Raw genomic sequence first — 13069 nt, 5'->3', positions numbered from 1 at the left:
TGAGGTGAAAGGGGGAAGTTTGGGGAGATAGCAGCTTCCAGACATGATAGAAACTACATTTCCCTCCATGGTCATTGGCCACCACAGTTCTGGAGACTCTAGGACCATCCCAGTTTCAAACATTCAGCTCTCTGTGACTAGCAGGGTCCTGATGGTTTGAATACACGTATGTCTATAGCCACACTCATGGGAGCCATCTTGGTGCTGGGACTGGGCAGCACAACAGCTCCCCCTGGTGTTCTGGAGGAATGGCCGGTCTCAGAAGGGGTGGGGACCTACAAAGGTTGGAAATCATTGTTTACTGAGTTCTTTCATGAAACTAACCAACCATCTCCTTGTTGAGCACTTTAAAAGATCTGAGGGAAGCCTCAGAAGACATGAGGAAGTCAGAGCTTGAGAATCCTGGGCTTAAGAATCCTTAGATTCTGTTCTCCTTGTTTGGGGTGACAACCAAGCTCATTTTTTATTGGTGACAGATGTGATCATGCCCTGGGCCTGTAAGATAAGAAAGGCAAGGAGGTCAAACAAGAAGACAGAAGAGGCGCTGGAAAACACATAGATGTGGCTGCAGATCATTATTCACCTGAGTTCTGATCCAGAAATATGGCCCCTGTGCACTAATCCAAGAGCTGAACTGAAATCCAAATTTTCTACATCTTTGTTTTCCCTCTTTTCTTTATCTCCATTTTCTTTTACATCTCTTTCTTTGAATACTAGTCAACTCCTGGGAAAGAGAAGGGACAAAGAAAATCAGGTCCTTCCCAAGTTTGATGATCAATAGCCTGAGCCTTTTCCTTGTCAGACTCTCCTCAAAGCATTTGGTAATGCATATTGAAAGTCCAAGAATCCTAACATTCTTTGGGCTTATCCTTTACCACATACTCAGGGAAATTTGAACACAGAATACCTGGCAATTCATTTATTATGTGGCTAAACAGAAAATAAGGTGGAACAAATGGTGGTAAATTCAGAACTTTTGAAAACTCAAATATCCCCAGACTGGGACTCTTTACTAAGAATCTTTCCTCTGTGTTGAGTGTGTTTACACATGTGCACATGCATGGGCATGTGCTCTTTTCAGCTGATACAATTTAAAAAAAAAAAAAAGCATTTTCAGAGTAAGGAAGACGAGGAATCCAGAATAAAAGTTATCCATCCCTTTTCTGTTTAAGTAGAATAACCCCCTAACTTATCTTAAATGAGTAGACATCTCCACTGTGCTAAAAACTCTCTAGGCAATAAGATTTTACAAACTTTCCTACTTACCCACTCCTGGTCATTGCCAAAGTTCACCCCAAATGCTCTCGCACACTGCTGATAGGAGGAAAGGTCAATGAAACCTCTCAGAAAAATGATTTGGGGGAAAAAGTGTACTAAGAGTCTTAAGGATATCATCCTCTTTGACCCTGTAACTTTGCTTCTACAGCTGTATCCTAAGAAAATACAAAAAAGACTAACGAGATGGAAGAGATATGTACATTTTGAATCCATTTTTGAATACAAGCAAATAATTAACAATGTATTAAAATTGGTTTATGCAAATACAAATAATAGAATATTATGCAGATCCCGTAGTGTAGCTATATATACCATATAGGTAATATATATAATACAGAAATTATAGATGTGTGTATATAAAATGCGGAAGGGACACCTGGGTGGCTCAGTTGGTTAAGCATCCAACTCTTGATTTCTGCTCAGGTCATGATCTCACGGTTTTTGGGTTCGAGCCCCGCGTCGGGTTCTGTGCTGACAGCTCAGAGCCTGGAGACTGCTTTGGATTCTGTGACTCCCTCTCTCTCTCTCTGCCCCTCCCCTGCTTATGCTCTGTCTCTCTCTGTCTCTCAAAAAATAAACGTTAAAAAAAATTTTTTTTAATAAATAAATAAAATGCAGAGATAGATAAATATAAATAGGTCAATCACATACACACAATGTTAAATGTTAAAATGATGCGTTTTCTGTCTCATTTTTGGCTGAGGCCCTAAGGAACAGAGAACAGAATAATGGGGAGCAAGGATTCCCACCTACCAAAGACAGTAGACAGCTCCGGAAAGGAGCAGTTCACATTCCCGAAGGAAGGCTTCAACTAGTAGGAGATGAAAATCAATGGATAAATGTCCCAGCCTCCTAGCATCGGAAGGGACAATTCTAAGGTAACTTTCCTGTAGTTTCTTGGAGGGTCTCCAGTGGGACTAAACTTCAGTTGCCCTGGACAGTCATCAGCTCAGTAACACACTCTATTCTCTCCCTTCCCAGGCTCACACCCTATTCCCCCATTCCTGTTTCCTAGAATCTACTTCATAACACACAACCTGTTCTCAGGTCCTTATCTCAGGCTCTACTGGAGGATGAGTAAAATTAAGTCACTCCCAAAATGTAATACCCTCTGGAGGTCAGGTTTTGTAGCTATCAAAAGCTCAGGAAGGAATCTATCTTCAGAGGGTTTTTGTTTCGTCCCCCAGCTGAAGCAAGGCCACAAAATGAAAGTGTGGCTTTCTGATTCAAACAAGGGAGAGGAAAAGCTCAGTGGATATACACAAACTCATAGTTCAGTGAATTATCCTGTCACAACATTGTCATCATTGCTGCCATTATTACCGTCAAATGCCAAAGGCACAGAAGGCAGACAGCGTCCCAGCTGGGTAGGGAGTCACATCACCGGAAAAGACTCGTGGGGCTAGGTCCAGTTTCAGGTGGTTCCTCTGCCTAACACAATTACCCGGCCTCTCCAGCTATTTGGAAGGGGGGCTGTGTTTTAGAGACCATAGTGCTATAACCCACCGAAATGTCGTGCTAAGCGCCAGGGATGGGAGCACTCTGTTTTATTCCGAGTCTCTCATTCCCATATGGAACCCAAGGCACATCTAGACAGACAGCTGGATCTCTTCTTCTTTTTCCTCCTGGATTTAAAACTATGTTTCAAGCAAAAGTAGGGATTTGGAGGCCAGGAATAAATTAGCTCTAATAATGTGTAGTCCATGGAATCTGTATAGAGAGCCAAAGGAGAGCAAGCTACCTATACACAATCCCAGACTCTTACCCCCAGCTCCCCTGCCTACAATGGCAAACTGGCCCCTGGACTACTTGATAAATGTGGGCAAGAGGGAAGTGGCACCTACAGGGTCAGTAGTGGTAGATTCCAAAGGTTTAGGATTGAGGTTACAAAGTCAATGTCTTCAGGGTTCATGCCAATAATATTAGTAAAAGGGAACCAAGCAGGGATTGGTGGAGACAACAGCGAAATGCCCCATCTAAATGGTATTTCTAAACTTTAGTCAATTGGGATGCAGTGTTGCTAGACAAATTTTTAAGAGCAACCAAGGAGTCAAAAATCCAGATCGTGTATGAAAGTCATTGGTTTCAGTGGTGGCAACTAGTTCGAATGTTTTTTGCTCACCCCATGTTGGCCTGCATAGTCAAAACAGGTCTGTGGACTATAGTTGGCGCCTAAGCCATCAGGTGGACATACATTATGGGAGTGACATAATCTACTGTCATTGGAAAATGTATTGAAGTCGACATCAGACAGCATGGTAACAGACAACTATAAGATTTTGAAAGAGCGGAAAGAAGGGAAAAAGACTTTAGGATTGAATTATAAACAGGCAAAAGGGACTGCACTCAAATTCATAAACTTATGAACTTCAATTTTGGGCCAGTTTCAACATCTGCTATTATGAGGAATAAAGATAATGGTGGCTTTATGTAGCATTATGACCACATTGCATCATACAATGTCCTGATCCTATGAATAGCCAGTTAGCTTTCTTCTTCCCGTCACTGGCTTACCTGCCTGAGGAACAGCTGGTTTAGGACAAGCAGGTTCTGTGCTCTCACCCCACTCCCCCACACCGACTCCCACCCCTCAAAATTAACTCTTTTACAAGAAGACTACCACCGAGACAAGGAGAAAGATGGTCTATAAAGACATCCAGCAAAAGGTGAAGACTCATGAATAGAAACTACCACAAAGGGTGGAAAAGGAAGAGGAAGGCTGACCCTTAGACAAGACACAAAGAAAGAAGATCCTGGCCCCAGGCAGAACCAGAACAAGTCTCGAGGGGCTAGGAGAGTAGAAAAGACCACTCCATTATCTCTGCCTTTCTGTGATTTTGTCAAGTTAGTCCTTCCGTGTGTGTTTCAGTTGCAAAATTGAGATCACTGTTACAAGATCAGTGAAATAGTCAGCACAAGCTCTAGGTAAAGTCTTGGTGGAACGTGGCCATGGCCACTCACCGTGGCTGCTTTTGCCTGCAAAGACTAAAACGCCTACCAACCTGTCCACCACTTTCAAGGTCCCCCTCCAGTAGCCCTATCAGGTGCCATACCTCACAAAAGCTGCTGTGAGGTATAACGTGGATCATGATTTTTTACTTCATACAGGGCTTTCACCAACAAATATTCAACGCCTTGGACACTAAGATTCAAAGTTTTCACACTTAATTTCAATCTTTGGGTGCCTGGGAGGCGGGTCTCCCGATGCCGTTACTTTGACTCTAGACTATCGGCTCTTACATAACACGCGTATGTGAACAAGGCCAAGTTCTATGTAAATGTGGCAAAAATGGTGAGTGTGATAGGGATGACTGGCACAGAATGAAGCAGGAAAGGCTACTGACCTCCTTTGTCTGTGCCTTCTCCCCAAGACTACACCAGTGTGTGCAAAGCATGTGACTACAACACATTACTACAAGATAGAGTATAGCATTACCACATTCCCAGGATGCCTCTGCTCCTGGGCGCAGGGACACTTGCCATAAGGTCTTGAAACCACAATCTTCCCCCACTCCCACACTGAGAGCAAATGTGTCAACCAAGAACAAATCAACCATCATGGGAGAAACCCATGTTCCATTGGGAACAAGAAGCTCATCGATATCTAGAAAATTTGACAAAACCCAGGGGCCTACCTACGTCGGCTGGACAACGGTTTCTGTATCTTTCACAGGAGAATTGGGTTCTAAGGCCGCAAACTTCTAGATCAGCTTTGGTCTGGCGGGCATATGATTTTTAAAGGTGGCAGAACTGTTGCACTTTAAGGGTAATGCGATAGGGGTAAGAGATGTCACACCTTTATGTGAATTATACAAGGTCCAGGTTCAATTACACAAGGGATTCCACACAGCTATCAGAATTATTTGACCCCAAAGGGTCCAAGACTACATTGTATCTATAGCACACGATTAGGAGAGGCTTGGGGATGTTGTCCTTTAAAAAGTCCCAAATACACAGATGCAGTCTAGGCCCATTTTATGTTTTCACCCTTTCTCATGTTTACAGTTCCTGGGCTCCGTGTTGACATGACCCGAGCTTGTTTCTAGAAAAAGGGGTATCTTTGGGTACCTTCGTTACTAATTACCAACAAACAAAGCTAGAAGTATGAGCTGATGATCTGGTTCTGCGTTTTCTGGTTGTTATACCTCAACCCAGCCAGTTAGAAGGTCTATCAAACCAAGTAAATTCTTTTCATATCCAGAAAATATCTCAACCTATTCCATACCGAAACCCAATCATATTTTATTAGCAAGTCTCTTACACGGGCACTACACATTTCCTCCCGACTCGCTTGATTATCCCTCTACCTGTTCTACCCCACTTAGCCTATTACATGAAAAAAGTCAGGGGTACTCCAGGTTGCCATAGGTCACTGTTCAGCTAAGCAAAAACACACAAAACACCATTTGTCAGTGAAAGGAGAGAAATTTTACTTAAAAGACCCTGGGCAGAGAGGTAAAATCGAAGATGATTATGGTGTTCTGGGGCCCGCACCAAAAGAGGCTTTTCTTATTGCTGGCCATGGGAAAAACTGTGATGCCGAAAGTCATGGGTTCGAGCAGTGTCTTCAACCAGATCATTGGCATATGCTGCTGACTAAGGAGACAAGAATGAGAAAATGTAAGATTTACACTCAGGAAACCCATGTGTTTTTTATAGAAGGACCTCTTCAGCTCAGTTTCTCAGATTTCATCAGACATAAGGCCAGAGAGTATGAGAAACCCACCTTCAAGGGGCACCTGGGGTGGCTTAGTTGGTTAAGTGTCTGACTGCTGAGGTCAGCTCAGGTCATGATCTCACGGGTTCATGAGTTCGAGCCCCGCATTAGGCTCCATGCTGGTACACAGCCTATTTGGCTCACTCTCTCTCTCTCTCTCTCTCTCTGCCCCTCCCCACTAGCTCATGCTTTCTCTGTCTCTGTCTCTGTTTCTCTCTCAAAATAAACAAACCTTAAAAAAAAGAGAGAGAAAGAAAGAAAGAAACCCACCTTCAAAAAGGTAGGTCCAGGGGTTATGTCAACCTCTCTACTGAATGAAAAGATTTGAGGGAGGCTCTACCATAAAGAAGATGAGCAATGAACACAGAAATTCTGGCTTTTTGCAGGATTGGTGGGAAGCTGGGGGAGAGCTGGGTTTTTGTGGGTAGCAGAGAAGCCAGGGAAGAGTTGGAAGGCAGTCTCTGAAAGGCAAGTGGAGAGCTTTGCTTTGACAAAGGCATCACAGTTTGGAACACCTGCAAGCCAGGAGGACAGCTCTTCGGGTTTGTGAGGCCCCTTTGGATAATCAGAAAATGTCATCAATACCTTGTCTTCCTGATCTTTTTCTTCCATAACTTCTTTGCTTTCTGTCTCTGTAGTAAATCCTTCAGATGGCACGCTGAACACTTATATCTACAGGACTGCATCATCTTCTTATATTTCCCAATTCTGGCCAGCAGCAGGGTTCTATCTGCTGCCCCCCTCCCCCACCCCAGGTCCCTTCATTCAAAGCAGCCCACCCATCACTCCTTTTATATACAGAGACAAGTGCCCATGACATGGGAGCTCCTGGCAAAAGGACCTGATGATTAATGATGCCTTGTCACAATGGCTGTGATTCAGCATAAGAGCTTGGTTGGGTGGTTTGGGAGTACTGAGACATTTGGGGAAAATCAACAAAGTACCTATTAGGACTCCTGGCTCATCAGCTGGCTGCTGATCAGTGTAGCCCATGGGAACCACCCTGGATGATACTAACCAAGTGAAATTGTCCTGGCCTTTCAGACCCACCATCTTCAAAGCCTTTATTGGCTGGCACATTTACATGTGCATTCCTGGTCCCAATATCTTATTTTCAGAAAGAGCTTTTTCAGCAAGGATTTGAACTAATATGGGAATTTTTAAATGAATGCACCGAGGTAGAACTGACACAATAAACTCACATATTTTAAATGCAACAACAATTTTTTTAACGTTTATTCATTTTTGAGAGACAGAGATAGAGAGTGAAAGCAGGGGAGGGGCAGAGAGAGGGGGAAACACAGAATCTAAAGCAGGCTCCAGGCTCCAAGCTGTCAGCACAGAGCCCCATGTAGGGCTCAGACTCACAAACTGTGAATCATGACCTGAGTGGAAGTCTGATGCCCAACCGACTGAGCCACCTAGGCACTCCAAATGTGATAGAAATTTGATAAGTTTTGACATAGGTATACAACCATGAATCTTTCTACACAAATCAAGATAATAAGTACACCCTCCTGTCCCAAACGTTTCCCTGTGCCCCTTCCCTGCTCTCTCGGAAGGAAGGAAGGAAGAGAGGAAGGAAGGGAGGAAGGAAGGAAGGGAGGGAGGGAGGGAGGCAGGGAGGAAGGAAGGAAGGAAGGGAGGGAGGGAGGGAGGGAGGGAGGAAGGAAGGAAGGGAGAGAGGAAGGAAGGGAGGAAGGAAGGGAGGGAGGGAGGAAGGAAGGGAGGGAGGGAGGGAGGGAGGAAGGAAGGAAGTAAGGAAGGAAGGGAGAGAGGAAGGAAAGGAGGAAGGAAGGAAGGAAGAGAGGGAAGGAGGGAGGCAGGGAGGCAGGGAGGGAGGAAGGAAGGAAGGGAAGGAGGAAGGAAGGAAGGGAGGGAGGGAGGCAGGGAGGAAGGAAGGAAGGCAGGAAGGGAGGGAGGGAGGGAGGGAGGGAGGGAGGGAGGGAGGAAGGAAGGAAGGGAGGGAGGAAGGAAGGAAGGAAGGGAGGGAGGGAGGCAGGGAGGAAGGAAGGAAGGAAGGAAGGGAGAGAGGAAGGAACGGAGGAAGGAAGGAAGAGAGGGAAGGAGGGAGGCAGGGAGGCAGGGAGGGAGGAAGGAAGGAAGGGAAGGAGGAAGGAAGGAAGGGAGGGAGGGAGGCAGGGAGGAAGGAAGGAAGGCAGGAAGGGAGGGAGGGAGGGAGGCAGGGAGGCAGGGAGGAAGGAAGGAAGGAAGGGAGGGAGGAAGGAAGGAAGGAAGGGAGGGAGGCAGGGAGGCAGGGAGGAAGGAAGGAAGGAAGGAAGGAAGGGAGAGAGGAAGGAACGGAGGAAGGAAGGAAGGAAGAGAGGGAAGGAGGGAGGCAGGGAGGCAGGGAGGGAGGAAGGAAGGAAGGGAAGGAGGAAGGAAGGAAGGGAGGGAGGGAGGCAGGGAGGAAGGAAGGAAGGCAGGAAGGGAGGGAGGGAGGGAGGGAGGGAGGGAGGGAGGAAGGAAGGGAGGGAGGGAGGCAGGGAGGAAGGAAGGAAGGAAGGAAGGAAGGAAGGAAGGAAGGAAGGAAAGAAGGAAGGGAATACAGCCTGGTTTCAAGCACACTTCCTGAACAAAGGCTGTAATGGTTCACCCTCTCCAAGAGGATCCACCTCATGTGGGGGCCAGGGAGGTGATAATCCAAGCATCTCTCACAGTTCCTCCAGTTTCTTGCCCCTTACAGACTCTAGGAGGGAGGGAATTCTACAGTGCCCCTGTTGTTCTTTTAACATAAGACCTAAGGTTTTAATCCCGGGGGACGCAACAAAGGTTGGGAAGAGAGAAAGAGAGAGGAAGAAAGAGAGGGACATCGAGTTGTGTTTTAACACATCTGTGAAGTTGAGTTTAATTTATTCTGTGTCCTCTTTCATCAAAAGTTACTAAGAGGGGCACCTGGGTGGCTCGGTCAGTTGAGCATCTGACTCTTGATTTTGGCTCAGGTCATGATCTCACTGTTCCTGAGTTCAAATCCCACATCGGGCTCTGTGCTGACGGTGCTGACAGAGACTGCTTGGGCTTCTCTCTCTCCCTCTCTCTCAGCCCCTACCCCGCTCTCTCTCTCTCTCTCTCTCTCAAAATAATAAATGAACATTTTTTTTTTAAAGTTACTAACCATCCAGTTCTTTCCACACCCAAAGAATTCAGATCTTTAAGCAAAAAGGATTGGCGTTGGTGATCATGATATTATGTGCTACAGATGGCTTGATAGAACAACGGATTTATGCATCCAGATTTGAACTGAGGATGTGCAGTTGCCTCTGGGCAGAAACAAGTCGTTTCTGTGTTCTTTCCTAGGCATTCATGGTGGCATTCGTGGTGGCTCTTTCCTATGCATTCAGTGTGCGGAATGGGCAGAAAGGAAGTGAAGGGGCCGCGTTCATGAGATCCCCAATTATGAGTAAAGTATGCCTGAGAACTCACCAGCCTAGGTATATATCAACATGGATACCCGCCCCCCTCTCACACACCAAATGCCTGAATAGATCCTCACTTTGTGAACAAGATATCCTTATATAGGAACTTTGTTTCGATGGGGGCACCTGGGGGGCTCAGTCAACTGAGTGTGTGGCTCTTGGTTCCAGCTCAGGTCATGATCTTGGGGTTCCTGAGATCGAGCCCTCCCACGGGCTCTGTGCTAACTATGCAGAGCTTGCTTGGGGTTCTGTCTCTCCCTTTCTTTCTGCCCCTCCCCCACTCATATTCTCTTTTTCTCTCTAAATCAGTAAACTTTAAAAAAAAAAGAACCTTGTTTCAGTAAATAATAGTGATCCACATATCAATTGGTGAGAACTTATTGAAAATCTCTTGAGTGCCTTTCTCTATGGTCCATATTTTTTTTTAAATGTAAAATATATATGAAACAGCCTTACATGAGAAATTATTCTAATTTCTTACACAAGAACAACCCAGCTCCTCCAGGATCGTGGACAAGCTCCTAACGACCCTGATCCTGGAATTCAGCCATAATAATACCCACCACACAGGGTTGATGTAAGGATTAAATAAATAAGTTAATATCTCTAGAGTGCTTACCATATCCCTGGCACTGTTCCAAGCACAAGCGATTATCTTGGCCCTGTCCTCTCAGAGTATAAGGTGCCTGACAGCAGGCACAAAGGTAAAATAACAAGGACCAGTCAAGCCCAGATGGCCATCCCAAACTGCGGACTTATCTATCCCGAAAGGAGGAGGCTAAAGTCAGGTAGGGGTGAAGCACACATGGGTAAAGTGAGCCTGGAAGAAGAAGGAGGCCTGTCATTTTCCATATCAGAGCAACCGTGGTTGAATAAAGCCTCCTCTTAAAGAAGTTTGGCTGTGAAGCAAAGGAGAGAGTGGTTGCTAGAGAGAGGCTCACCTTCTGCTCAAAAACAACCTCCACCCTCCCCTATCTCACCTCCTGTCTCTCCTCTACCCAATGCACTCCTGACTGCACCCCCTACTCTCTCCCTGCAGGAACCTACGAGCCAAATATTCTACAGGATCAAATAAAGCAAGCACTGGAAAATGAAGTCAGGCTCCCCAAGGGCTCTGCACAGCTCCGGACACTCGGGAGGTCCCCCGTGAGTGGTATATGACCTCCCCAAGTCTGACACTTCCATGTTGAACTCCATACTGTTACTTTGCAACTTCGTTCTTAGCTGAGTTTTACTCTGCTCTCTTTCCTCAGCTGTCTTCCCCGAAACACCCAAAGGTGGATGATGAATCCTATCATTTTGCCCCTAGATCATCCCATCTGTTCCTGGACATTCAACTACACAACGCTCTACTTTGCCAATGCTCAAATCTACATCACCAGCTCCACTGCTCTCCTGAGCTAGTTACTTATATCTCATTTGTCCACTGAGCGCTTAAACAGACATGGTGTCTGTCCAGTAGACATCCCAAACCAGGCAACACTAAAACCAATACTTTCTGTCCAAATGCAGTTGCCGCTGCAGTATCTATTGGTGGTTATTCACTCAGGGCGGAAGGCTAGGGTTCAGTCTTTCCCTTCAAAGCTCATTCTTTTTACCTCTTCTGTCACCTCAGTGTTTTATAATCCACTCCTTCTCTATCCCCATCACTGACTTGGGTCAGTGTCTTCTGGGTCTTAATATTTAAGCCTTTTGTCCATGTCTCTCTTCATGATAAACATTAAGTACATGTCACCCCCTAGGTGATTAACCTCCTTGTCCCTATCTACCAGAGCAGCGAATACATGAGGAGACACTGCCGAATCGCTAAAATTAAGTAGATGCAGATTTAATTCCCACCTCTGCTATTTAGTATTTATGTGTCCTTCAGCAATTTCCTGAAGCCTATAAGGAAGTAATTTCTACCTGGGCGTTTAGTTTCCTCATTAGTAAAATAATAGGATTGCCATTAATTCCATATCCTTCTGGCTTTAACTAAAAGAAGATTTCTCAGACGAGGAGAAATGAAATAACCTAAGTTTAGTAGATTGAGAGGCTTGGCTCCAGAAAATCAGTCTGACTAAATGTTGAAGGAAATCGTCCCAGGTCCCACTGCTCAGCCCTTCTCCTGTAGATTGGGTCGCTGACCTCATACTGACTTTGTGACATCCCAGAGTGAGGAAGTATAAGTCCACAGTTGCCTGGTTTCTTTAGATGCTCCTCCCTGCCTCACCTCAAGGCTCAGAAAACCATTTTTAAGGTAAATAGCCAGAAACCCCACACCGGGATTCTAACATCTACCGTGACTGGATGCAGCCACCCTAGGATACGGCACTTCTGCCCATCCCTTAGGACTCCATCTTTCTTCCGGAGCCCAGAAAAAAGTACCACCAAGGACAGCCTGGGAGAGGAAAAGGATAGCAACTGGCCAGTTCTTCAGTGTGTGGTCCTGAAGGAGTGTAGGAGGAATACCGGGAGCAGTTGGGGGATGTGTAAGAGGAGGGGAGGAAGGAGGTGGTGATGGAAGCATTTCGGAAGAGCCTTCATTCATTCTCAGGCACATGGAATGGCCTCAGTGAGAAGCAAGCCATTTGTAAGTATCCATCAAGCCCGCATTATGAATAAGACATGGACCAGCTCTCCTGGACTATAAGGATGAATTAGATAGAGATCTCTCGATGTAGTTATCTGAATGTTTACCATTAGAAGTGCCTTAAGTGAGAAGGAAGTTCAGAGACTTACAAATCGCCCTGTAACTCAGGGGACCTGAGGCTTAGTTGACGCTCTGCTATAATCATCCTAAAAGTATTTTTTAACAAGAGGCCGGTATAATCATCTTGCGCTGGGTCCCACAAATAACGTAGCTTATTCTGGGGAGACACGACTTGCCCAGCACACGCTTCCCAGGACGTTTCAAGTAAGTCAGGCCAAACCATAGCGAAAAGGGTAATAAAATCATAAGGGAAATTCTGGAAAATGTCGAGTTGGCTTCGTGTGCCCACCTGAAGAACCTTCTGAGACTCTCCTACCCTAACCAGGGAAGCTTATAACCTCAGTTTTGTCTTTGCTTCTTTACAGCATGAAGAAACTGCGGAGCACTCGTGCAGGACGGTGCTCTGGAGAGGATACAAATCTTTCTGCGCGGTGACACAGTCCTTACTGCGGTGACATAGATCTCTGCGGTATTACCTTCCACATTTTCTCCCGGAACAAAAATGAGGCTGCCCAGCATTGAGAATCTCTTGATCAATAAAATTGGATCACTGCAACACTCAGAAGAATCTGGGTCTTTTTGGGGGGCGGGGAGAAGGGGGTTATTACTAAAAAACAAAGGCTTTGTTCTGAAGATTTCACTAGGCAGTCACCCCTGCTGTCCCAGCATAGGGAGTGTGAGGGGCAAAGTGTCACCAAATCTCTGTGCTTTGGACTACAGAATTCCAGGATTTGTGAAGGAATTGCTTTGTTCCCCTTCGTTAGTGTAAATAGAGCTGAATCTACTCTTAAAAATGTGAGAATTCTGCTCAAAAGAACAATGTGGGAGCCAAACAGGCGACGAGACTGTCGAGCAAGCCTTCTTGACAGTAAAATGGCTCCTCCAGCATCTCTCCTCCTCTTTACCCTCTCTGCTCACCACTAAGAGCTGGAAGTGGAGTTTCATCAGAGCAGGTCGAAGAGATAT

General features: G+C 45.7%; 2 long non-coding RNA genes across 2 annotated transcripts; one reads left to right on the top strand and one right to left on the bottom strand.

Annotated features, from left to right (window-relative positions):
• Positions 1-5683: 5683 nt before the first annotated feature.
• Positions 5684-7135, bottom strand: LOC113596727 (uncharacterized). The gene is made up of 2 exons (XR_003417536.2): positions 6581-7135; positions 5684-5874 (listed from the first exon to the last, which is right to left on the bottom strand). It is a non-coding gene; the product is annotated as an uncharacterized LOC113596727 (long non-coding RNA).
• A 4314-nt stretch (positions 7136-11449) lies between these two features.
• On the top strand, positions 11450-12659 carry LOC113596731 (uncharacterized). Its single transcript, XR_003417539.2, has 2 exons — positions 11450-11983; positions 12469-12659. It is a non-coding gene; the product is annotated as an uncharacterized LOC113596731 (long non-coding RNA).
• The last annotated feature ends 410 nt before the right edge of the window (positions 12660-13069 follow it).

This window comes from Acinonyx jubatus, chromosome C1, assembly GCF_027475565.1.
Source record: "Acinonyx jubatus isolate Ajub_Pintada_27869175 chromosome C1, VMU_Ajub_asm_v1.0, whole genome shotgun sequence".
Taxonomy (NCBI): Eukaryota; Metazoa; Chordata; class Mammalia; order Carnivora; family Felidae; genus Acinonyx; species Acinonyx jubatus.
Note: the sequence above shows the minus strand (reverse complement) of the source record. Positions and strands in the feature narration are given on the sequence as shown.